This window comes from Pelodiscus sinensis, chromosome 3 (genome assembly GCF_049634645.1).
Source record: "Pelodiscus sinensis isolate JC-2024 chromosome 3, ASM4963464v1, whole genome shotgun sequence".
In the NCBI taxonomy this organism is placed as follows: domain Eukaryota; kingdom Metazoa; phylum Chordata; order Testudines; family Trionychidae; genus Pelodiscus; species Pelodiscus sinensis.
Genome location: NC_134713.1, coordinates 62,208,762 through 62,236,047, shown reverse-complemented (window position 1 = coordinate 62,236,047; position 27,286 = coordinate 62,208,762). Strand labels below are relative to the sequence as shown.

Sequence of the window (27,286 nt, the reverse complement as noted above, 5' to 3'; positions counted from 1 at the left end):
AGAAATGACATTAGATCCTCTCTCTGCATTTGTTCAGAAAGATTTCTGATCCTCAGGTTATTTATTCTCTCACCATTCTCCACATCTACCACCTTCTCTCTGCCTGGTCTCTTTTTTCCCCTACATTTCATGTCTATCCTGTAGCACAACTTTTGTCTCTATTCTCTCCCTCGGGCCAGTTTCCAGACTAGCAACTCTCACTTCCATTCCACTGAGATTAGCCTTGATTTATTTTGTCCAATTAATTTGGACTATATTAGGAAACATTCCCACTGGCAGTGCCAAGTGGTTAAGTCATGGTGTTTAATTAGGTGCTAAATAGATATATAATTCTAAGGAATGTTTCTTTAACACAGAGGGACCTAAATATAGGCTTAAAAGAAGATTAAGTAAAAATGATATACAGTGAATAACATTTTTACTTCTGTACTTTCATTCAATACCATATATAATTTCTTATAAATTTTTCAGACAAGTTTTTATGACATGTTTTTTAAAAGCTTGATCCATTGCCCAAGAATTCCCATAGATCCATTGGACTTTGCATCAACCCTTCCTGCCAATGAATAGGTTGTTTACTGGGCTGTTCCAGTTGATAGATTCTACAGTGTGTCTGTTCCTTCCAAACGGAAACAAATACTAAAATAACAGTTTATAATCATAGGGTATGTCTACACTACTACACTAAGATAATTCGAATTAACGCGTCTACACACAAAATGTAGTTCGAATTAGCATTTTGCTAATTAAAAATACTGCATCCACACTGACTGGACACAGAATCGGATTTAAGGCCAGCCAGAACCAGGTCAGGTAGGGCATCAGGTCAGGAGTGTCTGTGTGTGGCTGCTGCCTGAGGCTATCTGACGCCTGTGCTTAAAGGGACACCCCCCCCACACCTCCCAGGCAGCCAGTTCTCAGGTGTCCCTGCTTGCTTGCCTGCCTCAATGAGGGATAGCAAAGCTTTTGTGTCTCTGCGTGCTCAGTTGCCCTCACTTGGGACACCAAAGTGCTCTGCAACACAGAGCCGGAGCTGCCTCTAGGCACTCTGGTGCTTCTCATGGATGAGTTGCTGCGAGTCTGTTTGCAGTTTCTGCAGGCTGCCATCCCAGAGGTTCATCGGGGGGCTGTCAGTGTCCAGGAGGCCCTGCGGGAGAGCTTCCACCCTGAGGAGCACTAAGAGTCTCCCTGGTGTGCCCCACTGGGGGCTTGTGCCTCATTCCTCCCTCCTTCTACTTACCCCTCCCTAACCCCCCTTCCTGATGTCAAATAAAAACACATTTCTTGCCAAAAACAAACTCTCTTTATTGACTGAAACTGGGGAGGGAATGAGGGTGGGAGAGGGGAGGGGGAAACCTGGGAGGAAGGAGCTTGAAGGGGGAGGCAAGGGGAGGAAGGGGGAGGAGAAACTCAGGGTTGGGGGTCTTGCCGGACCAACTTGATTTTCATGCAAACCTGCTCCTGGGTTCGCATGTGGCCTTTGGTGGACAAGCTGGCAGCTTTCCTGCTATAGACAGCTGTGTTCCTCTGTCTAGTGTGGAGATCATGGACGTTGGGGGCCTGAGTATGGTCCACCCTGATCTCAGCTCTGGACTAGGAAGGCGCCTGCCTTCTCTGGGCCCTGGTAGGCTCCTGGGAGCTGGCAGACTGCTCCTGGGGGTGCAGTAGAGGGCTGGCTGCCGGGGGCTTGTTTTGGGGCCACTGGGTCAGGGGCCCTGGTGGCCACTTCTGGCTCTGGGCTGGCAGGCTTGGAGCTGGCACAGGCACTGTGGCCAGAGTCTGCCCCTTTAAGGGCTCCAGGGCTGGGGGGAAGGAGAAGAGTTTTCCTGGTTTGGCCCAGAGTGGCCACCAGGGGAAACTGGGAAGGTTGGAGGCCCCCTATTTCAGAATAAGCATCTACGCTTATTCCGAATAGCTAATTTGAGTTAGGCATTATTCCTCGTAGAATGAGGTTTAACTAACTCGAATTAAGCACCCCACTATTTCGAATTTAATTCAAAATAGCGGTTTGCTTGTGTAGACGCTATGGAAGTTAATTCGGAATAACAGCTGTTATTCCGAATTAAATTTGATGTGTAGACATACCCATATAGAATAAAATACCATGAAATCTGAATACCGGGTTCACATAGAACAAATCCTGTTAGATACTTGACTTCTTTTTAGCACTTTTTTACCACTAGTAAGTCATGTGGCTATCCCAAACTCATGCCAAAGACATGTTTATGTCACCCCACAATAGCCTGTTGCCTATGTGTAATGTGTATGTAATTTTATGTACAAGAGTCACAAATACATACACACATGGATCTGCATGTGGGAACTTCCTAGAGATGGGGCTATACACCATGAGGAGTGTCACATGGTAGCTGTCTATTAGACATTGCGGAATAGGAATTTATGGGATCTTAGGCACAAGAAAGAGTAACTGATGACAGACCTTCAGTTCACCCAGCAAGACAGAAGGGCTGCTGTCTACACTGACCGCTTGAATTTCCGCAAGAACACTGACGATCTCATGTAAGATTGTCAGTGTTCTTGCGGAAATGCTATGCTGCTCCCATTTGGGCAAAAGCCCTCTTGCACAAATGCTTTTGCGCAAGAGGGCCAGTGTAGACAACGCGGTATTGTTTTGCGCAAAAAAGCTCTGATGGCAAAAATGGCAATCGGGGCTTTCTTGCGCAAAACCGCATCTAGATTGGCATGGACGCTTTTCCGCAAAAGGTGCTTTTGCGGAAAAGCGTCCGTGCCAATCTAGATGCTCTTTTCCGCAAATGCTTTTAACGGAAAAACTTTTCCGTTAAAAGCATTTGTGGAAAATCATGCCAGTCTAGATGTAGCCAAGATGTTTAATCTTCATGGTGAATGATTTTGAGACTGATTTAGGTGGAGAGAATGAAAAGCCTTGGGATGCAGGCACCCAGAAATCTCAGCAGAAAAGATGAAATTGTAAACTGACTGTTCCCAGTGTGTGACCCTGACCTCACTGCATAGGACTCAGAAGGACTGGATTTAGGGGTTTGTTCACTGTGCTTTGTGTTATGTTGCAGTCCTAAGACCCAATGTAAAATGTTTTATGGAATACTCATGCTATGTTAAATGAATGCAAGGAATATTTTGGTTGGATTGGGAAAATGTGGGGGTCTGCCCCTGGAGTATTTATATGGCTTGTTTGTGAAAAATGTATGTGGGAAATGGATTTTTCCATGGCAGCAGATGAGAAGACTTGGAAGTGTCCTTCAGGTTAAAAGGGGCAAAAAAATTTAAGATTTTGCCTTAAAAAGGATGAGGTATGTCATAGGGTAGCTGTCCGTATGAGTAGATGAGGCCCAGTCCCTCTAGATCAGAGCAGGTGAGCCTAATTGAGCCAAATTAAAGGGGTCAGGGCTACAAATGGGACCCTAAAGTGGCTAACTCCTGTGGTAGAGCCTTGGAATGAGAAACAGGGTACATGGGAAGGTAGCACTGGGGCTTGTGTGCCAGAAGGAGACGGGAGCTGGTTGAGAAGGGTGAGCTGAGGAACCGTCTGTTGTTGGAAACCTATTAGACGACTTGGGGGTGGGGTGTGTTTGGAAGCTGGGGAGAGCCCTGCCGAGTGACAAGGAATCTTCGCAGTGGATGAAAATTGATGTAAAAAAGCTGATTCCTCCCTTCATCCTCCCCTTATTGGTACCAATGGATTCTCTAGTATACAAAGCAGGCAGGAAGATTTGCATGAATTTCTAAAGCTTTATGAGCCCTGATCATCACCCAGTTTTCTGGGTCTGGTCTGTTTAATCTATTGTTATACTTTTTATTATGGAGTGCTTTACATAAAACAAGCGATCACCCACTGCTAGGAGTAATTTAAATGGAAATGGACTCTTGTGTGCAATCAGGCTAAACTGTATTGAAAGAATTCAAGCAAATCTGTTGTACAAGAAATTTCTATTATGAATATATGCTACCTGATGCTGCTCCATATTTCCAATACCTTTGGCATCTCTGCTTTCTTCTTCCCCGGGGCTTTTCCCTGGCTCTGTTGACCTGCTCATGGAAATTAGAAATGAAAGAGAGCATTATGAGGTTATACACTCCTGTCAATGTATGCCACAGCTTATGACAGTCTGGCGTCTAGTGCGTCCTCCATATCTGTGAATAATTCCCATGCTCTATTAGACACTAGAAATCTATAGGTGGAAAGTGTTACATAAGTGTTCCCTAAATAGAAGAACTAGAGGACACCAAATGAAATTAATGGCCAGCAGGTTTAAAACTAATAAAAGAAAGTTCTTCTTCACCCAGCGTGTAGTAAATCTGTGGAATTCCTTGCCAGAGGAGGCTGTGAAGACTAAGACTATAACAGAGTTTAAAGAGAAGCTAGATAATGTCATGGAGGTTAGATCCATAAAAGGCTATTAGCCAGGGGATAAAATGGTGTCCTTGGCCTTTGATTTTCAGAGGCTGGAGAGGGATGGCAGGAGACAAATCGCTTGATCATTGTCTTCGGTACACCCTCTCTGGGGCACCTGGTGCTGGCCACTGTTGGCAGACAGGCTACTGCGCTAGATGGACCTTTGGTCTGACCCAGTACGGCCGTTCTTATGTTCTTATGTTCTTAAGTACTAAGCATTGTCATTGTTACCTTATAATGGCCACAATACCAGCTAAGGAATGGAAGGGTTACCCTTCAGAAATCATCAGTTCCATGCCATCATTTGCCAGAGACCATGCTATTAACAAGGTGAAGGAGAGGTTCTTGTCATACTTCAGACTTGCACAATCTCTCACCTCCTGCCTTGTGGAGGCTGCACATTCTAATGAATATAAGAACATAAGAATGGCCATACTGCGTCAGACAAAAGGTCCGGCTAACCTAGTGGTTCTCAAACTTTTTGGCCTGTGGACTACCTGGCTTAATGTAAACCTTTCCGTGTACCACCAGTTGCTAATGGAAACTCATAGTTAATTAAATAATTATGCCCAAGCCATTTTCCTAGTGCTGCAGCTAGGGAGAATGGTTTAATTTAAACAGATTAAGTGTTTTAACTTTCTCATGTTAGTTTATCAAACTTCATTTTAAAGAAAATAAAATATTAATTTATGCCCAACACAAAAGATTTTCTGTACAGTATTAATGGCAGGGGTGGGGAACCTTTTTTGAGTCAGGACCACTGACCCACAGAAAAATCAGTTGGTGGCCACACAAGTGAGAAGCGAAAAAAAACCCTCCAAGATCCCCCAACCCTCACTGATGTGGCTTCCAAATGAGACACCTCACTCATATGAGGGCTCCAGCCCCACAGAAGAAGGGAAGGGACAGGGAGGACTGAGGTTCATGGCTTCTTGTAGGCCTGATTTACTTTTCTGGGGTTCTGGAGTTGGTGGATTTTGTGGACCCTTTTAGGCTCTGTGGTGGGCAAAAAATGAGGGGTTCAGTGTGCAAGGCAGGGCTTCCAGTGAATGGGATAGGAATAGGGGTGCAGGATCTGCATGGGAGATGAGGTGGAGGAGGGGGTGAGGGTGCAAAGTCTGGGTGGGAGATAGTGTACAGAAGCAGGCAGGGAGTAGAGTCTGGTTAGGAGGGAGGGTGTCAGAGCAAGCTGGGGTTGCAAGGTCTCAGCAGGAGTAGATGAGTGAGGGGGGATTGGGGCACAGGGGGTTAGGTATAAGGGGGGCACTTACCTGGCTTTGCACCCCCGTTGCTCCAAAGCACCACCTCCCACTGCTCCCATTGCCTCCTGACAGCTTGTCACTGCGCTGCCATTCCTTGGCCGGGAGGCAGGGGGAACTCAGCCTCTCTCCTTCCTCACACATCAGGGAGTCTGCGCAGCTGCTCCAGCCTCAAGGACATAGAACCATAGAAGAGGAGGGTTGGAAGAGACCCTAGGAAGCCTTCTGGTCCCACCCCCTGCTCCAAGCAGAACCAACCCCAAGTAAATCAGGCATCTTGCTGCCTCCTCTCCCCTCCCCTCCCTTTCCTTCCCCTCCCTCCTTTGGGCATTGCAGCCTCAGAGCGGCTAGAAGGGGCCCTTTCTTAAGGGTCAGGCTCAGCTCTGGTGCTATGCTGAGCTCACCTGGCTAAAAGGCGCAGTGCTGTCCCCAGAGTAACCCAGCTGGGGAAAGCCCAGGGCCCTGCAGCTCAACCAGCGTGGGCCAATTCACAGTGCAGCAGCCAGTTCCTTTCCACCCGCTCCAACTGCAAGGCTTGCTCCCTTGCATCGCTGCAGACTCCCTGATCCTGGATGAGCCTGCTGCTTTGAGACCCGCTCCTCCCAAACGCACCAGATTTTGCAAATAATCCCTCGCTGCATTTTTGCAAGAAGGATGCTCCCCCCACCCGCCAGGTTTAGCCCCACCAGCTAGCATGTGCGAAGGAATCTGAACTGCAAAGCAAAGGGAGTGGAAACTTTCCAAGCCCCTGCTGAGCACTGTTTGCAAGCCTGGGTTGCAGCCCATTCACTGTGCCTGCCGGAGAAAGGTGGAAGGGCAGCAAGAGCCTGTCTGAGGTGCACACGCAGTGCTCCTGCCCCCAACTTTTGTGTTCTGCATGGCCCAGTCAGCGCTATAGCCCTTTTACATTCTCCACCCCATGCTGCATCCCTTAATAAGCTGATGGGAAGAATCTAAGCTGAGCCCTGCACTACCAGAGTGAAACCCACAGAGCATGTCAGATCTGCTTGCCTGTGCAGCTGGAAAACCCCCCTACTAGTTTCCACTTGCAGCCTCTCCCTGTCTGAGCCTCTTCCTCCCCCACCCTGCTAGGAGAGGGGGGGACCTTTGCACCTCCTCCCCTCTGCTCATGAAGCTGGAGTGAGTTCCCCAATGCATAGGGGAGGAGGAGAGGGCTGAGATCGAGCTGCAGACCACCTGTAAGGTGGCCGCGGACCACTAGTTGTCCTTAGACCATGCTTTGAGAACAACTGATCTAGCCCAGTATCTTGGCTTCTGACACTGGCCAGTGCCAGATACCCCAGAGGGTGCGAACAGAACAGGTAATCATCAAGTGATCCCTCTCCTGTTGTCCATTTCCAGCCTCTGATAAACAGAGGCTAGGGACACCATTCCTACCCATTCTGCTAATAAGTATTGATGGACCTAACCTCAATGAATTTATCTAGTTCTTTTTTAACCCTGTTGAAGTCCTGGTCTTCACAACATCCTCTGGCAAGGAGTTCCACAGGTTGACTGTATGCTGCATGAAGAAAAACTTCCTTTTATTTGTTTTAAAACTGCTACCTATTAATTTCATTTGGTGACCCCTGGTTCTTATGTTATAATTTTATAGACCTCTATAATCCCCCTTCGTCTCCTCTTTTTTAAGATGAAAAGTCCCAGTCTTTCTAATCTATTTTCACATGGCATGCATTCCAAACTCCCAATCATTTTTATTGCCCTTTTCTGAACCTTTTCCAGTTGTTGGGAATAAGTCTGGACACTCTGGATGCGGTGAAAACAAGTCAGAGGATTTATTACACACACAAAGCTAGTGGAGTGTCAACCAGGGTTTAAGATGGAGCACATTGGTTAAATGAAACATTACAATACATTATATGGGGGGGGGGAGGCTGATGGACAGAGGGGAAGCAATTCAATAGGTTCTAGCAGCAAGAAGAAATAAGCATGTAAGCCAATAAACTATGAAGGTTACACAGCATCTCCGCCCATTGCCAATTAAACATCTTATCAATAATACAGGTAGTTGTTCCTAACAAGCTAAGTAAGTCAACACAAACAGACAATTCAATGGCAACTTTTGTCTATATAAGTTATGATGCGTCTACGGGAGGATGATGCCGCCTCGAGCTGGCGTGATCCTTGGGTCCTGGGCCCATTATCTAGGATTAAAGGAAAACAGTAAGAACAGATCACACTCACTAACATTAACAAGGTTGCTTTGGTACCAGACAGCCTTATCTGGTGAAGCCCCTTCGAATGTGGTTGCCAGGGCGACCAGGGTCATATTAACTGCCTGTGCTGTGCTGTTCACAGGCTTGTCTCAAATTTTAGGACTGAATAGGGGTTCTTAGTGAAATACCATGAACTGCCTCAGTTTATCCTACACCAATGCCAATAGATATTTTTTGAGATGAAGCAACCACATTTATATGCAGTATTCAAGATGTGGGTGTATCATGGTTTTATATAGAGGCAATAAGATGGTCTCTGTCTTAGGCTATGTCTACACTACAGAGTTTTTTCAGAAAAACCTGTTTTTCAAAAATAACTCCAGTTATGTCCACACTGCAATTGCCTTATTATAAAAAAAAAAAATCAAAAGAACAGAGGGGTTTTCCAGACATTGCTAAACCTCTTTCTACGAGGAAGAAGCCTTTTTCCAAAAGAGCTCTTTCAGAAAAAGGCATGTGTGAACGGGGAAGAAGGAGCTCTTTCGAAAGAATAGGAAAGAGGAAAAAGCAAAGGTGCCCTGGTGGCTACTCCGTCCATAGTAATCACAGCTTAAATGCAAGATAGAGTCCAGTGTGGACGCTATCTTTGAAAAAGCAGATCACTTTCTTGATGCGCTTTGTCAGTGTGGATGCTCCCTTTCAGAAGACATTTTTTCTGAAGATCTCTTCCAGAAAAGTTTCTTCCAAAAGAAGCCTGCAGTCTAGACATAGCCTTATTTTCTATCCCTTTATTCTCTATACCTAACATTCTGTTTGCTTTTTTGACTTCTGCTGCACATTGAGTGGCTGTTTTCAGAGAACTATCCACAATGACTCCAAGATCTCCAATGTGCATTACTTTAAATTTATCAACATTAAAATTCATTTGCCATTTGGTTGCCCAATCACCTAATTTTGTAAGATCTTTTTGAAGCTCTTCACAGTCTGCTTTGGTCTTAACTATCTTGAGCAGTTTAGTATCATCTGCAAATTTTGCAACCTCACTATTTACCCCTGCAGAGGGGTAACCTATGCTTGGAGGCCCCTCGAGTCAAATCCCCTTCACTAGGGGTAATACGGCCTAGTGGCCGAAATCTACCCGCAAGTCCTGTTATTAGGAGTAATATGGCCCAACAGCCTAGTCCATATGCAAGTTCCCTTTACTAGGGGTAATACGACCTAGTGGCCAGAGTCCATACCCAGCCCCAGAGGCGTAGTGAGGGTGGGGTTGGGGGAGCAGTTGCCCCTGGGTGCCATGCTAGGGGGAGCGCAGGGAGAACGGTTCTCATTGGACCATATATTACAGTTTAAAAAACACTGTTCTAGGAAATCTGGAATATTTAATCATGTTGATCTCCCATGAGACTAGATAGGTTGGGTCATATGAATTACCCACTCTCGCTGCAGCAGGCAGGTGATGTATGGATAAACAGAGATTGAGGAGCTTATTTGAGACTAAACATTTTTTCCACTGACACGTAAACAGAGCATTGTATTTAACATAGCAGACTCTGATCATAATACTGACTGATTAAATTTTATTTTCACTTCTGAGATCCAGATAAGATTTATGATGTGGCGTAAAGCATAGTGGCCAATTTTTTCCTTTGACATTTCATCAGCATTTTGGCTGACAGCCCTTTAAACATTTTGCAGAGTTCATTTGTATAATCTGCATATTAAATATCTTACTTTTAGATAAGGGATGCTGCATCACACCCTATCTTGTGGCTCTGCTCTTTCCTTAAGATAGGGATGTTGCTTCATTTCCTTATTAGTATCCTGTTAGTTGGCTTCAGCTATGCACAGGAATTTAGGCATCAGCAAGAAGGTGACTATATAAATTGTAGGCAGCACCAGTAGTGGAACTTGTTAATATGATCTGACACGTCTCATTATCTGTTCCTGTATTCACTTGCTTAGAACTTTGCCAATCTTTAACCGTTTAGGCTGAAACTTTCTATCCTGGGTATCTGCCTCATTTTGAATGTTTTGGAAAAGTTTAGCCCAAATGCTTCTAAGGACGAGCATTAAAATTCATTCTGCCCATGTTAATTCTGGTGACATTTTCTTGAGAAGCTCTAGCTTGCTCCATGTTGTGGATCAAGGACTTGAAATTTGGCAGCTAGGCAGGCTGGAAATGTACCCTTTTCTGTTCTTGTGAAAATCCACCCAAATTTGGTTAAGTTGCACGCCTTTGAAAAATTGCAGTTTGCATGTGGCTCAATAGAATGTTAGCAGCCAAAGTCCTGAAAGAGTCTGTCATACTGAGCATACTCCAGCCTGGGGATGAATGAGACCTTCCCTGAAATTGCCAATCTGGCTGTTGTGAGCCATACTGAGTCTGGGCAGCTGAAAGCAGAGACCCTGTGCTTCCTCTGACCTCCTTGCTGGGCCCAGATCGCATGGAGGAGGAAGGAAGATTAAAAAACAGAGGGGACAAGAGCCAGATCTAGAGGTAAGTGGGAGGGTGTGTGCGTGTGGGAGGGAGCAGGCTAGCATCTGGCAGCGAGGGGGCAGGAAACTGGGACTGGAAGTTGAGCTGGGCAAGGAGCTTGGGACTTGGAGAAGAAGTCTGACCGTCTGCCATCAAGACATCTATCTTATCTTTCTGGACCCCTGTGCAGCATTCAACACTGTTGATCATGAGATATTGCTGCCTTACCTGAGAGAGATGCCAGAATTACAGGGGAATGCCCTAAAATAGTTCGGGTCCTTCCTGGAGGGATGCACGCAAAACAGTGATGAGAAAATACATCTTCACCACTAGACCTCTCAGCTGTGGGGTTCCACAGGATCAAGTATCTCTGCAGTCCTCATCAACATCTACCTGCAACCACTATGTGAACTGGTCAGATGATATGGACTCAAATGACATCAATATGCAGATAACACATTGTTCTATGTTTCTTTCACCACATACAACCACACCACCACCACCAAGACTGGTTGATGTAATAAGAACAAGTGACTGATAGACAAAGGTGATGCTAGTAGGTAGAGTAAAATATTTGGAGGTGTCTGCAGCCATATACAGGATGCATTTCTTAACCTTGCTTTCTCTAATATAAACATACTGAAAAAAGTGTATCTAACAAATAAAACTCATAACCCCTTACCGAAACAAGACTGTACACTACACATGCTTCTCCTTTTGGGGAGAATAAAAGAACAAACATGAAACTGATGTGTAGTCACACTGCTTAACAAAGTACTTATAGATGCTTAAACACTACAGAGATTAGCATGGAGTAAAAGTTTCTACAGAATAGAGACTGCAATTGGCTAAGTAAGGAGAATGAAACTGGGATGAGGAGCCAAAGGTGGGAAGAGACAGTACTGGGATAGGTTGGAGGGGACATAGAAGTATCTGTGCCCACTAAAGAATGATCCCAGCCCAAACTTGGACGAGAACCCAAGATTTCTGAGACTCACCATTCTCCCACTGTCAGCAAATACCTATAGTAGAGATCTGAGGCATGGATCTAAAGGTTCCAACCTGCTGATGACCCATGTGGATATCAATAGGAAGCCATAGAATGGAGTTTGTTTTTTCGGTTTGCTTTCTTAAAAGCCTAGGAAGAGACACACACACAGCTGGGCTAAAAGAACACTATTACAGTTGCAAAGTCAAACTCTAAGAAGCGAGGACTAGTCCTGTTTGCAACAGCATGATAAATCTCTTGTTTCTAATATTCCTTTTCATGGCTGATTTATTATTTGACATTTAAAAGAGCAAGTTCAACTTCTCTAGCTGTGGCATTGATGTATGAAAGTAGTCATTAACAACAGCTTAACCCTCTCTTTGAGAATCTGCATGTGACTGTTTTTTTACAGTAGGGAGAATGGCAATTCTTGTTGGTGTTGTTATAAATATAGATGTTAAAATTAAACAAATCAGAGTTTTTAAGAAAACATAGATAAATTGTTAGTACTTATCACAGAGTAAAAAGGGCATCTGCATGGATGTGCAGTGCTCCAGGATAGCCAGTGGAACTGCACATTGGTTTAGGGGTCACATGTGCAGGTTCCATTATGCAGGGCAGGAGCCTAAAAAGCTGCTATTAGAAAAACTAATTTTTTCAATGACTGTGAAGGTAAAGAGAAGAAGCAAAAGGAGAGACAGAGATTAATACAAAAAGAAAAATAAAGAGTTCAAGAATAAGCAGTATAGGAAGTATGAGTTAAAACACCTCTCTGAAGTGTGATCTTTCCAGCCCTCCATGCATGGAGCTCCCATTAAAGTCAATGACAGTTCCCTAGGAGGAAGGCTTGCAGGAACAAGCCCGTCCCAATTAACAAAAGATAGAAAGAATCCCCATAAACAAGGCATTTTATACCCATTTAATGTACATCCTTTTCTCATATGAATGTTTCAGTTATTAATCATGGAATACATTCTTTTACATAACAGGATTGGGACAGATTTTCAAAATCTACATATTTTTCAAGAATAATAATCACATTTATACTCCTTACACATTCTTTAGATACTACTTGCAGCTTTCATAACATGCAACAGAACATCACATGAATAAAAAGGTGTATGCAATTGTGTGGAAAAGTTCTCTAATAGCATAGATTGCTTCATTTTAAAAAATGGAATTCTCCAAACACATTTATCTGGATTAAATTAAGATCACCAATTTAGTCCTGAATGTCTCAAGTTGGAATGTAGCAATATACTTAAAGGTGGTTACAATAAATTATTTTCACAGTATCTATACCAATTTTATAATTTTAGCAAAAATTAATATTTATTAAAATTGTTAGCTGCAAACAAATGGAATGGAAATACTGTACTATAGAGTACTTTGTGTTCCCAAAAAGAAAAAAAGCAGAGCACTGTAGTTTATTTTAAAATGTCATTTAATCTACTACTATATATTTTAGGAAGTATGTCTGTCTGTAAGGGTATGTCTACACTAGCCCCCTAGTTCGATCTAGGGAGACTAATGAGGGCGACCGAAATTGCAAATGAAGCACAGGATTTAAATATCTCGCGCTTCATTAGCACGTTCCCGGCTGGTCGCCATTTTAGAAATTGACTAGCCCGAAGTAACTGCCTGCGTCTACATGCGACAGTGAAACAGGATTCTGAATTAAAGCCCTAAATCGAATTAGCTATTATTCCTCCTGCAATGAAGCTTACCAGCTAATTCGATTTAGGGCTTTAATTCGGAATCCCGTTTCACTGCCGCGTGTAGACGTAGGCAGTTACTTGGGCTAGTCAATTTCTAAAATGGCGACCAGCCGGGAACATGCTAATGAAGCGTGGGATATTTAAATCCCGCGTTTAATTTGCAATTTCAGTCGCCCTCATTAGCCTCCCTAGATCGAACTAGGGGGCTAGTATAGACATACCCTAAGTGTAAGAGCTAGGAAATTTGGTATACAGCTTCCTCTTACCATAACTAAAACAAGGAAAGGGTTTGGTTGTGCCAGAAAAATGGGATGTGCTTACTTCTCATAAACCCACAGAGAAAAGAGACAGAATAACCAGGCTGATGAAAAAGATCTAACTGGGGGGAAGCCTCCACCCTTGGTCCAAGACTGACCCAACCCTGAACCTCATTCCCCGATGACCTTAGGGAAGGTGAGAGAGGAGGGCCTGAAGCTTCTTCCTCCTGATTCATACAGGGACATTGTTGGTTGTTCCCCTTCATGAGGGAGCAAGGGGAAAGTGCACAGTTTGTTGCATTCCTCACTTTGGCTGGGGAGCACAGTGGACAGACAAATCTGGATCTGCCCCAACCGGGGGACATGCACCCTTCCCCTGGCAGTGCCTGTTGGAGCTGCAGCAGCCTTGGAGAAGCGTTTCTCACCTGGTCCCAAGCTGCTGTGATGAGAGAGGGCTGGGGTTATCCTCTCTCCCCAGGTAAGCCTGCATACTGAGCGCCTCATCCCCATCCCTATACCCATCCCAGAACAATGATTTAAATGAAGAAAAACAAAAATGACTTGAGTTAAGGACCTGAGCAACACTGGGTAAATGTTCTAATGTATTATAAACTCAGTCGTTACTATACTGGCCTTCCTGTAAGGAACAGACGGGTACTGTAAACAAGATACTAAATCCATGGCAACATGCAGAGTTTCTTTTTCATGCTTCTATTTTCACAGTTTGTAATTGTAGTAATGAACCCTAGATCTGGCATTTCTTGGTAGCTAGGGAGCTAGTGAGGTATAAGTAGAAAAGTGAAGTCCAATGTGTGGTCATAATTAGTAAAGCACGGTTGCAATCCTCAGCTAGCGTAAACTGATGCAGATCTATTGACATTAATGAGTCTTTTAATTTACACTAGCTGAGAAATGGTGATTTTATAACTTGGCAAGAAGAGGCCTAATTTTCCTCTCTCTGTTACCAATGTAGCTCAGGAAAAGGGCTCCAGAATATTAATATGTAATTTTTGGATAAGTGTTTAGAAAACAGTAATGTTAAACAGATTTGACAGTGGACGGCAAATTATATAGCACCATGAGCTGAATTGCAGAGGGGTAAAAAAGTGGGGGAGTGGTGCAGTGTTTGCTGCATCAGTGGAGGCATCGCACCATGGAGCTCTGAGACTATAGTTTCTGGACTCATACACTCCTTGGATTGCATTATTGGCAGTCGTATTGATAGTAATGCTGGCAGGAGCAAGGGCACAACTGTATTACCTGGGTCCTCCCAGCTTGAGATAAGCAGTTGGACATGTGTGAGGCCTCATTTCTTGGGAAACAGTATTAGGGAGGCAATTGATTCACAAGCTGGATGCAAAATGTCTGTACTAGCTAAGAGAAGGGGAACACCCAGAGAACCATTTGTAGTGGACAAGATAACATTAGGTAAAGTACATTTGGAATATAAATTTGAGGTAAAGAGTAAACTATACATGGGCAGTGTGTGGATTGATTGTACTGTACAGGTATTGGTTCCTACAACATAACCAAGCCAACCCCAAAACAATGTGTTGCAATCTATAGTCAATTAAATGGAATGTGTAAATGTGAATAAAGGGAAAGGTGTTCTATATAACTGTGGGGTTATGGAATGCCCAAATTCACCCCCTATGCCTGAGCCCAATCAACTAGTATAGCTTTGCTGTATGCCAGATAAAGTTTCCTGAATGATGAGACAGGAGTCAAGCTGAGTTTTTGGGGAACTAACTGGAAGAGGTCTTGGGAGACATCAACATGGGGCAGGTAGAGGCACAGCCAGAAAGTAGAAAGTACCAGCCTGGGAAGGAACAGGCCAATTCACCTGTGAAAAGGACGGAAGCATCCTTCTATACAGCATTGTCTAAAATAAAGCTGCCCTGCTTGGGAAGAGGAGGAACACCAGTATTGTCATCTGTCTCCACTTTGTGGTAAATGCCTCAGCCAATAAAGCAGGCACACAGGAGCGTAATCCAGCCAAGATTAAATTAGTCCCCTTTCTGTAGGATTGTGATAGCTCCTAAAATACAGCATTCAATTTTGTGCAATTACTAGACAGATAACGAGAAATAGGATGGAGTTCGGGAAAAAAAACAATAAAAATTAAAGGTTTGAATTAATTGATGGGAAGATAGATGAAAAAGACTAAAGAGGTCTTACAGCTAGGATAACTGAGGATAAAGACGTACAGTTTCATACACTAAAGAGTGCAAAATTATTTAAGGTGAGTGAACAGTAATGAGTGAGAGGGTACGTCTATACTGCGGTGCTATTTCGGGATACCAGAGGTATCCCAAAATAGCTATTCCTCGTCTTTTGAACCAGCCTGTTATTTTGAAATAGATTTTGAAATAATGGGCTCACTTTTCCAATGTCCCTGTAAGCATCATTCCACGAGGGCTAAGGGACGTTTTGGAATAGCGGTTTATTTCAAAATTATATCAAAATAAGATACGTAATTTGTGTAGCTCAATCTTATTTTGACTTACAAGTGCAGCATAGATGCACCCAGAGAGAGCTAAAGGAAATTTAGGTTAGAAATCAGAAATATTTTCTAGCAATGAGAACCTCTAGTCTTGAATCATCTCCCCTGGCAAGTGGTTCCTTTGCTCTGAATGTTTAAATTTAGACTGAACAAACTAAACAAGAATATATCATAGGGAGAAAACTTATATTGACAGGAACGAAATAGAAAATATATCTGTCCCCTTAGCCTCTTTCTGAAAGTACCAGTTTGTCTTTCTCTGCTGTCATCTTTTATTTCCTCATCTATTATAATACATAACTTTGATTTCATGAACAAGAGGAAGACTGTAGAAATGTCTTTAGCCTCTTCTAGTGAATTCTCTGAGTGCTCAGTGGAGGAGGCAAGGAGACTTCATTGCAATCTGATTCCCATGGACCAAAGAAATGCTTCCAATGATCTCTATTACAAACTTTCCATTTATTTTAATATATTTTTCAAAGTACTTTCAGCTAAGAGATGGGACTCTCAGAAGCAGAAGCTTAGGACTAAATTTTTGGCAATACCATCTTTGACTGAATGCAGGGGAGTTCCTTTACTGCCATAGTTAGCAGTAGCATCATGATATTGGGGTCCGTTTTTTTGTGGTCAATGTGCAAGCCCACCATGAAAGACAGTTTCTGTCCTGAAGAACATTCAACCTCATTTAACTGAACATTCCATAATGGATGTGGGAAATAATTGTCAGGGATTGGGGGAGGGAGGATGAGTGGGGGAACAAGTCATATGAATATGTTTACATAGGGCAACTAGATACAAGGTGGGATTGTTAATTTACACATACACACACAGATATAAATGAATAGTTGATAGCTATTATCACTGTACATTTAGCTGGTATAACTGAGTTCAGAAACTGAACATAAATAATTTTATAGTTGTAATAATTATATATCAGTTGTATAGTTTAACACAGGTTAGAACATTTTTAAAAATAACTTACAAAACCAGAACTTTCAGAATACTTTCCCTTTATTGCGGTGATAGGGCATCTGCCCACTCCCTGGAAACTAAGGGGTTAATAGAGTCCAAAGAAGCAGCCAATCAGAGAAGGGCTGAGGGAACAGGCAGCTCCCTATATGAACAGCAATAGGGCAGATAAGCTTAAGTCACTCCCTGGAGCTTGAAGAGGTAGAAAGGCTGTCTACCTTGCAGGCTGAAGGCAACTAGCACCCTAGACAGAGGAGTGGTATAGGAAGAGACCTGGAGAGCTGAAGGCATCTTTGGCAGGCTACAGGGATCTGCAGTCTGAAGCTCTGAGGCAAGGGTAAAGAGGGTGCTGAGGCTGTGAGGAAGTGGCCAGGGAAGTCCACTGATGTATCAGAGGGGATGCCCCACACAGTGGTTCCCTGCATGATCCCTAAGCTATCCCTAGAGTAGCTGATGGAAGCCTTCCCATTTCACTTGCCACTGGGCAAGTGGTTAGACCATAGACTGCAGTTGACGCTGGGAGAAGTAGCTAGACAGGGGGAGCACAGAGTGAAGCACGGCTGGAGGGCTATTTCACTGAAGAGGACACTGATCCTTGGAGGTATGTGGGTCCAGGAACAGAAGGGGTGACAGGCAGAGCACTACCAGAGTAGGGCACACTGGCTATCAGAATTAATTCATTTATGGGCCACAAGGAGGCACCAGAGTGGTGAGTGAACCCTGGTACAATTGCCCATCAGTTGAATATATCCTGTAGTGACTTTTCCTCCCACTAGGTAGTGTTGTGGTAGTTGGCTAGAGAGTGGCATGAGAAGATTGTCAGCAAAGTGAGGGGTTTCCTTTTCTCCAGGCTTTCAGCATGCCAGCTGGAGTATCAGCTCTTGCTCTTTGGGGGTAAGGAAGTAGTGCCAGGTTCCACTCTCGTGTGCCCACATGTGTATGTGTTGCAGATCTTGTTTTGGAGATTGCATCTGGAATCAGAGGGCAGAGCAGCATGTGACCATCCCATATTTCCCCTCCCATGCCTGTTGTGAGGAATGTGTGTAAGCACTGCAAAGGGGAAAAGTGGTGACAAGAAGGAATGTACCCTGAAGTGAGGTACATGCTTAGGGGAATAATGGAAAGAGATTTCCTTTAAAACAGGAGGAGAAGGAAACCAGGGCTGAGATCAATGAAAAGGGGAGATTATCTCTGCTTCCCAGGCAGCTCAAAGTATTGATTCCAAAGAGCTTATACTTCAACGTATTCAGCAGTTTATATCTCACAGGCACTGGAGCATGCACAATAAACATCATGCTAGTGCTGTAACCCTGTTGTTAGTGGGCTGCGCCCCACCTGCCGACTCCTCGTGGCTACAAGTTTGGAAGCTAATCAGCAAAAACCAGCCTTGGAACTCTGACTCAGCAAACTTTCAGTGCTCTAGAAGGACATTTTTTATTTCACATGCCCAGACTTTGGTAATTAAACCACTTGTGTGTGTAATTGCATTTCCCTGCGTGGATAGGCAAATCATGGAGATAAATGCCCACCTTCCCAATATATTTTTGTGTAACTTTTAGACTTTCACGTGCACATTTTATGGCTAGATGGGCAAAATTAAAGGCCATATATTTATGGAAATATACCCCTCAGGGCCAATTAAAAAAAAAACCCTGGACTCCCAAATTTGCTTGCAAACAATTGTGGGTACATTTATGTATAATTACAGTTAATCTCATGTCCGTCTGTCTGATTCTGTCCTTGTATTGGGTATATTATGTAGTGGTCGAAGTGTTCTCAATTGCAGCTCCTTGGTCTGGCACCCTTGGGACCCAACTAGACCCAGATGAAGAATTTTGCCAGACCAGGGGAGGTCATTTCTGCCCCCCCCCCCCCCCGCTACTTCCCCCAGCACTGGCCTGGCCCACCAGCCTCCTGGATGGCTTCCTACCTGGTGTCAGCCCTGCTGCCCTGCCAATCCTGCTTAACAGCTACCTCTGCCATGGCTCCTGGACCCGCTAGGAATCCGCAAACCAAGGCTCCCAGCTCAGCCAGGCAGCCCACACACCAGGTTTCCCAGCCTCACTGGGCGGTCCTGCTGCACCTGCAGCTCCCTGCAGGCAGCCTGCTGCCCTGCCAGCCCCACAGAGCTTCCTGCTGCTGGCCCTCCACCAGGACTCTCTAGCCCTGCAACGTCCATGCCAAATCATGCACGTTGCTAGACCAGAGAGTCCCAGTTTAGAGAGTTTCAACTTGTACAATTTGTGAGTGAAAAAAAGTTTATAAAGCAAATCTCTATGAAACATTTTGCAGATGCCTTAGCAGAGAAAAAAGTTGGCATTTTTAGCATCTTTTCAGAGGTAAATCAAAATACACATATACCTATTATTTTTCAAATCTAGTGTGTGTTTAGAATACTCCTAAGGCAAAGCCTTTCCACTTAATTTTAGTTTTAAAAGGCTTTCTATTGCTCATGGCTACCTTGCTTGAACAATATTTCCACCAACTACAAGGAGTTTCTCTGACTGATCACTCATGATCAGATCATGTAAACAATTCTACTCTGCTCCCTTACTGAGTCAGTGCTTGTCAGCAAGAGCCCTGTCAGAGAAGGAGGGAAATTGTACGTCTACTTTAATGTGATGTCTCCAAAGTGCGTTTGGTGCTCGGATCATTTAATAGCTATGGTTACAGGCAGAACAGCCATCTCTCTACTCATTAGTATCAATGTGCTGCTTGGCTATATTCTCCCAGTAAAATGACAGCTTGCATCTGGAGGGTCTAGCTGAGTGGGAGAAATCGGCCAAGTTTTTTTATTAAACAGGAGGCACAAGGAGGAGGGGAAAAAAAATCCCAAAACGTTAGTTCACAATGTTTTCCCTTGGTAAAAGTGTGTATTTGGCATCTACATTGCTAAATGGCACTAACATGGCCTCCAGTGGTTTTATGCTGCATTATCCCCTATCTGCTGTTAAATAATGAGAAGTGTCTCTTCAGGTTTCCCCTTTGTTGTGACAGCATTTAATCTTTGTACCTGTGGTGCTAGCCTCTAGTAATGGAAAATAATCTTAATTGGTTTGTTACCAGAGACCAGTGTGTAATAAAATGTAGAATTGGGCTTTGGCTATAGTCACTGTGATGATACAACGCAGGAGAAAACTCAGATTTTCTTTGCCGTTTCGGTTCTCAGCAGATACCCTGAATTTTCAAGCAATCTTTGGCTCTAGGAGTATCTCTAAACAATCTTCTGGAGCATGTGGGAGCAAGCATCCCAGCCCAGATCTACAGGGTCTAAAGCCTAGCTCTATGTGCTACATAGTTAACGCATGTCAAGGGAGCATTACGGAACAGAGACCATATCATTTATGTCTTATTAAAACAAATCTATAACCTACTATAAACATTCCTCCCAACTTTTTTCATCCTATGGCTGGACTGGTATTGACAGGCCACCTCACATTGAATTGTCTCTTGTTTAGCATAAGTAGTTAACACACAATACAATCTGTTTTACCTTGTATTTAGCTGTGACAAAAGAGTATCTTTCCTAGAGCTGAAGAAGAGGTCCATATGGACTTAAAATCTTGTATCATCAAGAATTTGGTCCAATAAAAGCTATTACGTCACCCACCTTGTCCTTCTTACAGCATTTGGCATAACAGGGCCCCAATTTCAGTTGGGGACTCTAACAGCAGATAGTACAAATTAAGAACAAACTACAAGATTTTGGCTGTGGATGGAAAGGCAGAGAGGTGATAGCGACATGAGACTTAGGCTCTTTAAGTTGCAATTTTCTTTGTTGTGAAAAATAAGCACATAAAAGGCTAATGATACAAGAAAAACATGTACACACAAGATAAAACTAACTGGAGCACAGCCACAGCAAGTTAAATGGCTAATGCAAAAGGGTTTTTTTAATGCAAAAGAAATTTACAATAACATTTCAATTTTTAAAAAGCTGCAGTTGAATTCTTCTTCAATGTTCAATGTAAATATAGTATCAGAGGGGTAGCCGTGTTAGTCTGAATCTGCAAAAGCGACGAGGAGTCCTGTGGCACCTTATAGACTAACTGAAGTGTAGGAGCATAAGCTTTCGTGGGCAAAGACCCACTTCGTCAGACGAAGTGGGTCTTTGCCCACGAAAGCTTATGCTCCTACACTTCAGTTAGTCTATAAGGTCTATAAGGTGCCACAGGACTCCTCGTCGCTAATGTAAATATAGTTTGCTAAACTCTTTCAAATATATAAACAGGCAAAGACAAAATGTCAAGTTCTAATTAATTCCAGATGATTACTGAGAATTTATAAATCTATGATAAACTACAATCTATTTATATAAGAAATGCTGATAGATTTTAGTTGTAGCAATGCCAGTGATGCCACTGTAATTAGAATTTGTCAATGGGAATATTCAGATTTCAATCAAAATATTCTTGCCTGTATTTCTAACTGCTGGTTGCATTCAGTTTTGTGGACCAAAAATTAATTATTTCCACGGGAGCTTAAAATTCCATCAATACACGGATAATCAAAAGGCTCTTCTAGAAATAGTTAAATTAATTATTCTGATCTACTTGGTTTGTTATGATCTAGTCCAGTTCAGGAGTTAGAAAGTATAAAAGAATACTAATAAATAATACTTAGCAAACTCATGCAAAGCACTGGCTGTTAAAATGGCAAGACAACTTGGATGCAATGAGGTGATCTTAAAATTCTCAATACGAGGAGTGATTTAGTTAGCGTATGTTATTTATCGTCATAACATGCAAAAAGATAACATGCATCCACAAAATAAATGGAAGCGGAGAAAAACACATTCTCTGTCTATTAGGAAGATATGTCTAAGTTAAGGAATTAGCAGCTGCATTATGTTGCCAGGCATTGCTAAGTGCTGCCAAGCAGGAAAGGAAGAGATGTGGGCCATGCTGTGAATAGTCATTCGGCTGGAGGAAAATGGAGGAAAAGCTAAAGAAAGGACTCAGGGTACAATTTTCAAAAGCACCTGTGACTTAGAAGCATAAGTGCCTGAGACCCATTTGAAAGTTGGATTTACGAACCTAAAGTCAGTGTGACTGAGGGTTTGCCCACATATTTAGCTGTGTTGCTGTAGCATTTAAGTGAAGATGTGTCTATGCCAATGGGAGAGCAATGCAGTTTATTCTGATTTGAAGTGTAGACCTGGTGTTAGGCTCTTACAGGCTACATTTTAAAAGGTATTTAGGTGTCTGGAGGAATTTTCAAAAGTGCTTGGGTGCAGTTTTGAAAATTCACTTAGGCCATTTTTGCATTATCAAATCCACACCCCTCCGCAATGCAATTATACCGACCTAACCCCTAGTGTTGACAATGCTATGCTGAAGGGAGAGCTTCTCCTGTTTATGCAGCTACTATCTCTTAGGGAGATGCTTATTTACGCTAATGGGAGAAACTCTCTTGCTGAAATAGCTGCATTGTCACTAAAATGCTATCAGTGCAGCTACGCAGATTCAGCATTTAATGTGCAGACAAGCTTGAAGTGTGCCTTTCTAAAGTGTCTGTCTGCATCTCTAGGATCATACCTTTAAAATGTTGTCCCTGCTTGCTTACATCACTTTTGAAAATGGAACTTAGTCTCCCAAGCTCCTTCGGTACTTTGAAAATATTGGTGTTGGAGGACACCAGGAGGGGGGAAATGAAAGCAAGCTGCACTAGTTCTGTACCCCAGCCAAAACACATCTCTGTGGCTGCTGTGACTTGTTTTTAACTCTGTTGCTGTGCTACAGCTACAGCCCTCACATATCAGTGTGAGAATATTCACATGAACCTGTTTAGCCACACAGGTTGGCAGTCAGTGCAGGGAGTTTAGTCTTTTGCACTGTTACAATTGTGAAATATTGTTTAGCGGCTGAATTTGCCTAAAACACATAGGCTCCATAAAAGAAAAATGAAATAATCGCAAGCATCATGTTAATGAAGAAATGATTAAAAATCAGGGAGCTAAATATTTAATATTACCATTAGTACAAGGTTTAAGCTTGCACAGTGGAGTAAACTGTATAATTACAGGGGTGAAAATGATAAGCATGGTAGAAAACGCCAGTCCTGCATTACAGAAATATGTAAACACAAAGTTACTATTTTTGCACAGAAGGCCTAAGAAGGGCACACAGATAAGTCTTTTATTAGCCTGATGATTACAGTTAAGCACCTGTCTCCTCTCATATGCCCGTTCTACATCTTACTTGTGTCGAATAATAGCCTTTGCTTACCCCTAAGTTGGAGTGAAACTAACTCTCTGCTCTCTGTACAGAGGAACAAAGATATAATTCAAACTTTAACATTTTTTCTTTCATATTTCCACTCACTGTTTCCTTGTCTTGATGCCACCTTTCTCTGCAGTTTAATTTGTCTTTTCACTGCTTTGTCTTTCTTTTTGTTTGGTGTTAGCTTGTAGAGTAACAGGAGATTAGATACTAACTGAGGAGTTAGAGAAAACAGCCTCCGTCATCACCTGTCATCATCTTGGATCCCGCTGTCAGGTTTTAGGCCGCAGCATGGTTCAAAGACAGGCCTTTCTACTGCAGTGGCTGACCTCCTTTTGCCCATACACATGAAAAGTGTATTCATCCTCCTCCTGCTGGGCCTCTCTGTGGCACCTGGCACCAGAAGCAAAGGGGGGTGACAATAATTGAGATCATTCTTGAACAGTGGGAGGAGAAATTTCTCTGAACTTAGATCTCAGTCAGATTTCATTCTGGAGGAAGGGGAAAAGGGGAAACGGAAGCTAAATCAGGGTCAGTTTTCTTTTTATTCTGTTTGGTTCATCCCAGTGAGTCTCCTGATACTTGTATATGGATGATAGGTCCAGCAACAGCTATTAACCAACATAGTCAGAGGAGCAACTCTCTGCTCTGACTGTCCCTAGCCTCTGACTTCCAGAAGTTGGGAGTGGATGACAGACTTGATAATTGCCTGTTCTGTTCATTCTCTCTTCAACACCTGGTATTGACCACTGTTGAAAGACAGGATACTGAACTAGATGGACTATTGGCCTGTCCCAGTGTGATTGTTCTTATGCTCTTCTAATTATTAAAGCTGGTCAAAAAATTCTGATGAAACATCTTGCTGTCAGAAAATGATTTAATCTAAACAGATTAGTTGGGGGCATGTGTTGATTTTAGATAAAATAAGATGTTTTGTTTTGACTGTTTTAATATGTCAAAATGAGAATTAATATTTAATATAGTATATTTATACATATATTTACCATGTTTTATTGTATTTAATGTATTTGATATTGGTTTGATATTATTAAAACCAAGTGTTTTTGCCTTAGCATGAGACATTTCAGTAATCATGAATAAAAAATGTTCAGAATCTTTCATTCTATGGAAATTTTTGAATTTCTTTTTTGGTTTGGTTCAGAACAAAACATAATTAAAAATGTCAGAATTTGACATGGAATGGAATTTTTATTTTTGATCAATTAATGATACTTGATATTTGCACTATTTCTCTGTAAGCTTCAAAATGAAGTCAGAAAATGGCAGGTTTATCTTCAATATAAATAAGGGAGAAAGGGTAAATCCAAATAATTCAGTTTCTCTAAGTATCATGTCAGCTTTGGCTACTGCTAACAGATAGCCTCTCTGTGTGTGTTAGGTTTAACATTCTGGCAGTTTTTCAAATTTTCCTGCCATGTCTCCTACCATTGATAATACTGATATCAAAGCTAAGGCAAAACATCACTTGCTTTTTGTAATTCACTGTTGTGTGCATTTCTAGCTGTTCTGAAAAAGAGTAAGTTTTTTTTGTATTAATTTCCTATCCTTCTGACACAAAATTGTATCTTCCAAATCATTAACTGTGTAGCCCTTAAAGATCCCCGTAAGGCTTAAAAAGTGGGAAAATAGCTGCAGGAAATCATTAAATGCAAACCGTTTTAGCAAGAATTGTATTTCAAATACTTCTGAAGAACTTGATGTAGCAGTGCAGTAGGCAATAATCCTTTGATCTTGCAGAATGGAAGTCAATGGGAGATTTGACATTGATTTTAATGGGCACAGAATCAGACCATAAAGAAAACCAAGATATGAAGTTAGAGGTGGGGATAAGACTGTTTGTGGAGTGGATGATTTTCCAGAAATGTCATGCACCAGGAAAGTGTACTGAAAACTTTATTTCTTACAATAGGCACCAATATACCTTTAAAAACTAACTAAAAATGTCAGACAATACAAATGTTATCTACACTTCCTTTCACCCTCACACACAACAGAAAGGGGTTTAAAAGTGTCTTTCTGACACAGATCAATGTGCTTTACTAGTCCCATTAAATGTTCCTCACACATTAGGGTTCCTGTTGTGTTTTCCTTTCCTCTTGAAAGCCGGTTGTCATAAAACCATTCAAGCTCTCCTTTCTGGACGTTCACAGGGTTGCTGTATTTGGATGTAATACTGGATCCTGTGTGCTTCTAAGCCCATTCAGTCTGAGCAGAATACAGGCAATGTCTCTTGCTGCTCAGGACCCTGTTCACTTCAACTCTCTCCAGTAGCTTAAGCACACTGGCGTATTGAAAACTATTAAAATTGCAAGCTATGACTTTAATTGGAAGGGATTTCCTGGATTGCATGTTAGGAGGCTTAGCAGAGCAGCATGCAATCTGGGTCTTGAGCAGCCAATCTGAAAAAAGCCAAGGTACAGTAAGGTGAGGGGAATTGTACCTCTCTGCTTTAGGGTGCAGCCTGCTCTCTCTCTCTTTCTCTCTTTCTTTGCTTCTTGTGTATGTTAAGGTTTTGGATTTTAAGAAATTAAGTAACAATTATTTAAGACTCTACACTCTTCCTGAAAGAGCACCTTGGGTTTTTATTTAATTTTTCTATTTGTATGCTGTAAACATACCAATTCCTTTTCCCAGTGTTCTGCCCTCATGAATAATATTGGTCACATGGCCGATACAACAAGGAACACAGACTTTGCAAAGTAGTTTCCTAAACTTACCTACATTTGGTTCATGGAGAACCCTAGAGAATCAGAGATCCATACAAAAATGGCACAACCTGCACACAAATCCTTCTCTCTAGCCTCCTTACCTCTTTGAGAGCACATTTAGTTTTTTGTCAGTACTTTCAGGGTCACCAAATCCTTCTCCTGCTCAGTCTTTGGTTTTACTGTAACTTTAAAAACAACAAGAGGTCCTGTGGCATGTTAGAAACTAATCAAAATATATAGAATCATGAACTTTTGTGGGCAAAACCCACTTCATCAGATGAATTGTAGGAGAATGGCTGCATTTAAATCCATAATTGAGTGACCAGAGAGGTTAAAATATTCCCATACAGGTTTATATGCGTTACTATTTCTGATGTCTGAATTGTGCCCATTTATCCTTTGTCATAGAGACTGTCTAGTTTGGCCAATATGCATGGCAGAGGAGCAATGCTGGCAATTGATGTCATATATCACATAGATAATGTGCAGTTGTATGTGCCCCTAATGTTGTGGCTTATATGCTTAGGTCCTGTGATGGTGTTGCTTGTATAGATGTGTGGGCAGAGTTGACAAAGGGGTTTGTTGCAGGAGTAGGTTCCTGGGTAAGTATGTCTGAGGTGTTATGTGTGGCTGCTGGAATGTATTTGATTCAGGTTGTGGTTTGTCTAAAGGCGAGGATTGCCTCGTCTCCCAGGCCTGTGAAAGTGAGGGATCGTGTTCTAGGATAGTGCACATTTGTAAAATATTTTTTTCCATGAGCTAAACCTACTTTCAAAGCAAAAATACTTTTCAATTGGCTTAGTTTTGCATTTACCAAACCATTAAATTCATCCATCCATTTCACCCACAGTCCATCTGAAAAGAATTGTCAGTGTTATTTATTTTGTATTCTCACATTAAAAATGATGTGCAGTGTTTGAAAACTTTTGTTGCATGACACATTCTATAACTGTTCATTAATTCTCATAAACAAAATATATTCTCTCAAACAATATTTTAGTTATAGTAACATCGTTATTTCTTTTGCCTTTGTTTATACTACCAGTCCTTAAAACAACATCTCTTGTATTTTTTAAAACTAGCTTTCAGTAAAAATAATTTCCATTACTTTTTTTTTCAGTCGCTTTTCACCTGTTTGTATTGAGAACTGGTACTGAAAATCTACATCTGACAAAATAATGCAAGAAGCAGATTTTCTTTTTCACCCCTGCATGTTGTTGCAGCTAGAGTGCTGGGGGTTGCTAGAGAATATGGTTCATTTTACCCCGTGTTCCCCAACTTCACTAGGGACTTGACAGTGCAAAGTTCTAATCACTCCTATAGAAGTTACTTTAGCACCTTACAGGAGTGCAGGACTGAGACAATGGAGAGCAAAAGTGGAAGAAAGGTTTTCGATATAACACTTAACAGCACTTTCATTTAGCAACTATACTTTAGTGCTATTTTCCTAGAGTTGCTGCTGCGTATCTTTTGGTAATGGTCCCTAAGGGATGATGTGATCAGAATGGTGGGAGAGAAAGAAAACTTTAAGGATTGCATTTTGAACAAACTGAGGGAGGGAGAAGTGAGAAGTAAAAAGGCTATATAGGACAAAGT

At 42.3% G+C, this 27,286-nt stretch overlaps 1 long non-coding RNA gene across 1 annotated transcript in view; it reads right to left on the bottom strand.

Moving 5' to 3' along the window:
- Positions 1–7,456: 7,456 nt before the first annotated feature.
- Positions 7,457–27,286, bottom strand: part of LOC142827603 (uncharacterized) — a 28,015-nt gene continuing 8,185 nt past the window's right edge. Inside the window, exons 2-3 of the long non-coding RNA XR_012902291.1 lie at positions 23,210–23,354; positions 7,457–7,817 (exon numbers count right to left, since the gene is read on the bottom strand). This is a non-coding gene — a long non-coding RNA (uncharacterized LOC142827603). The remainder of the gene's footprint in view (positions 7,818–23,209; positions 23,355–27,286) is intronic.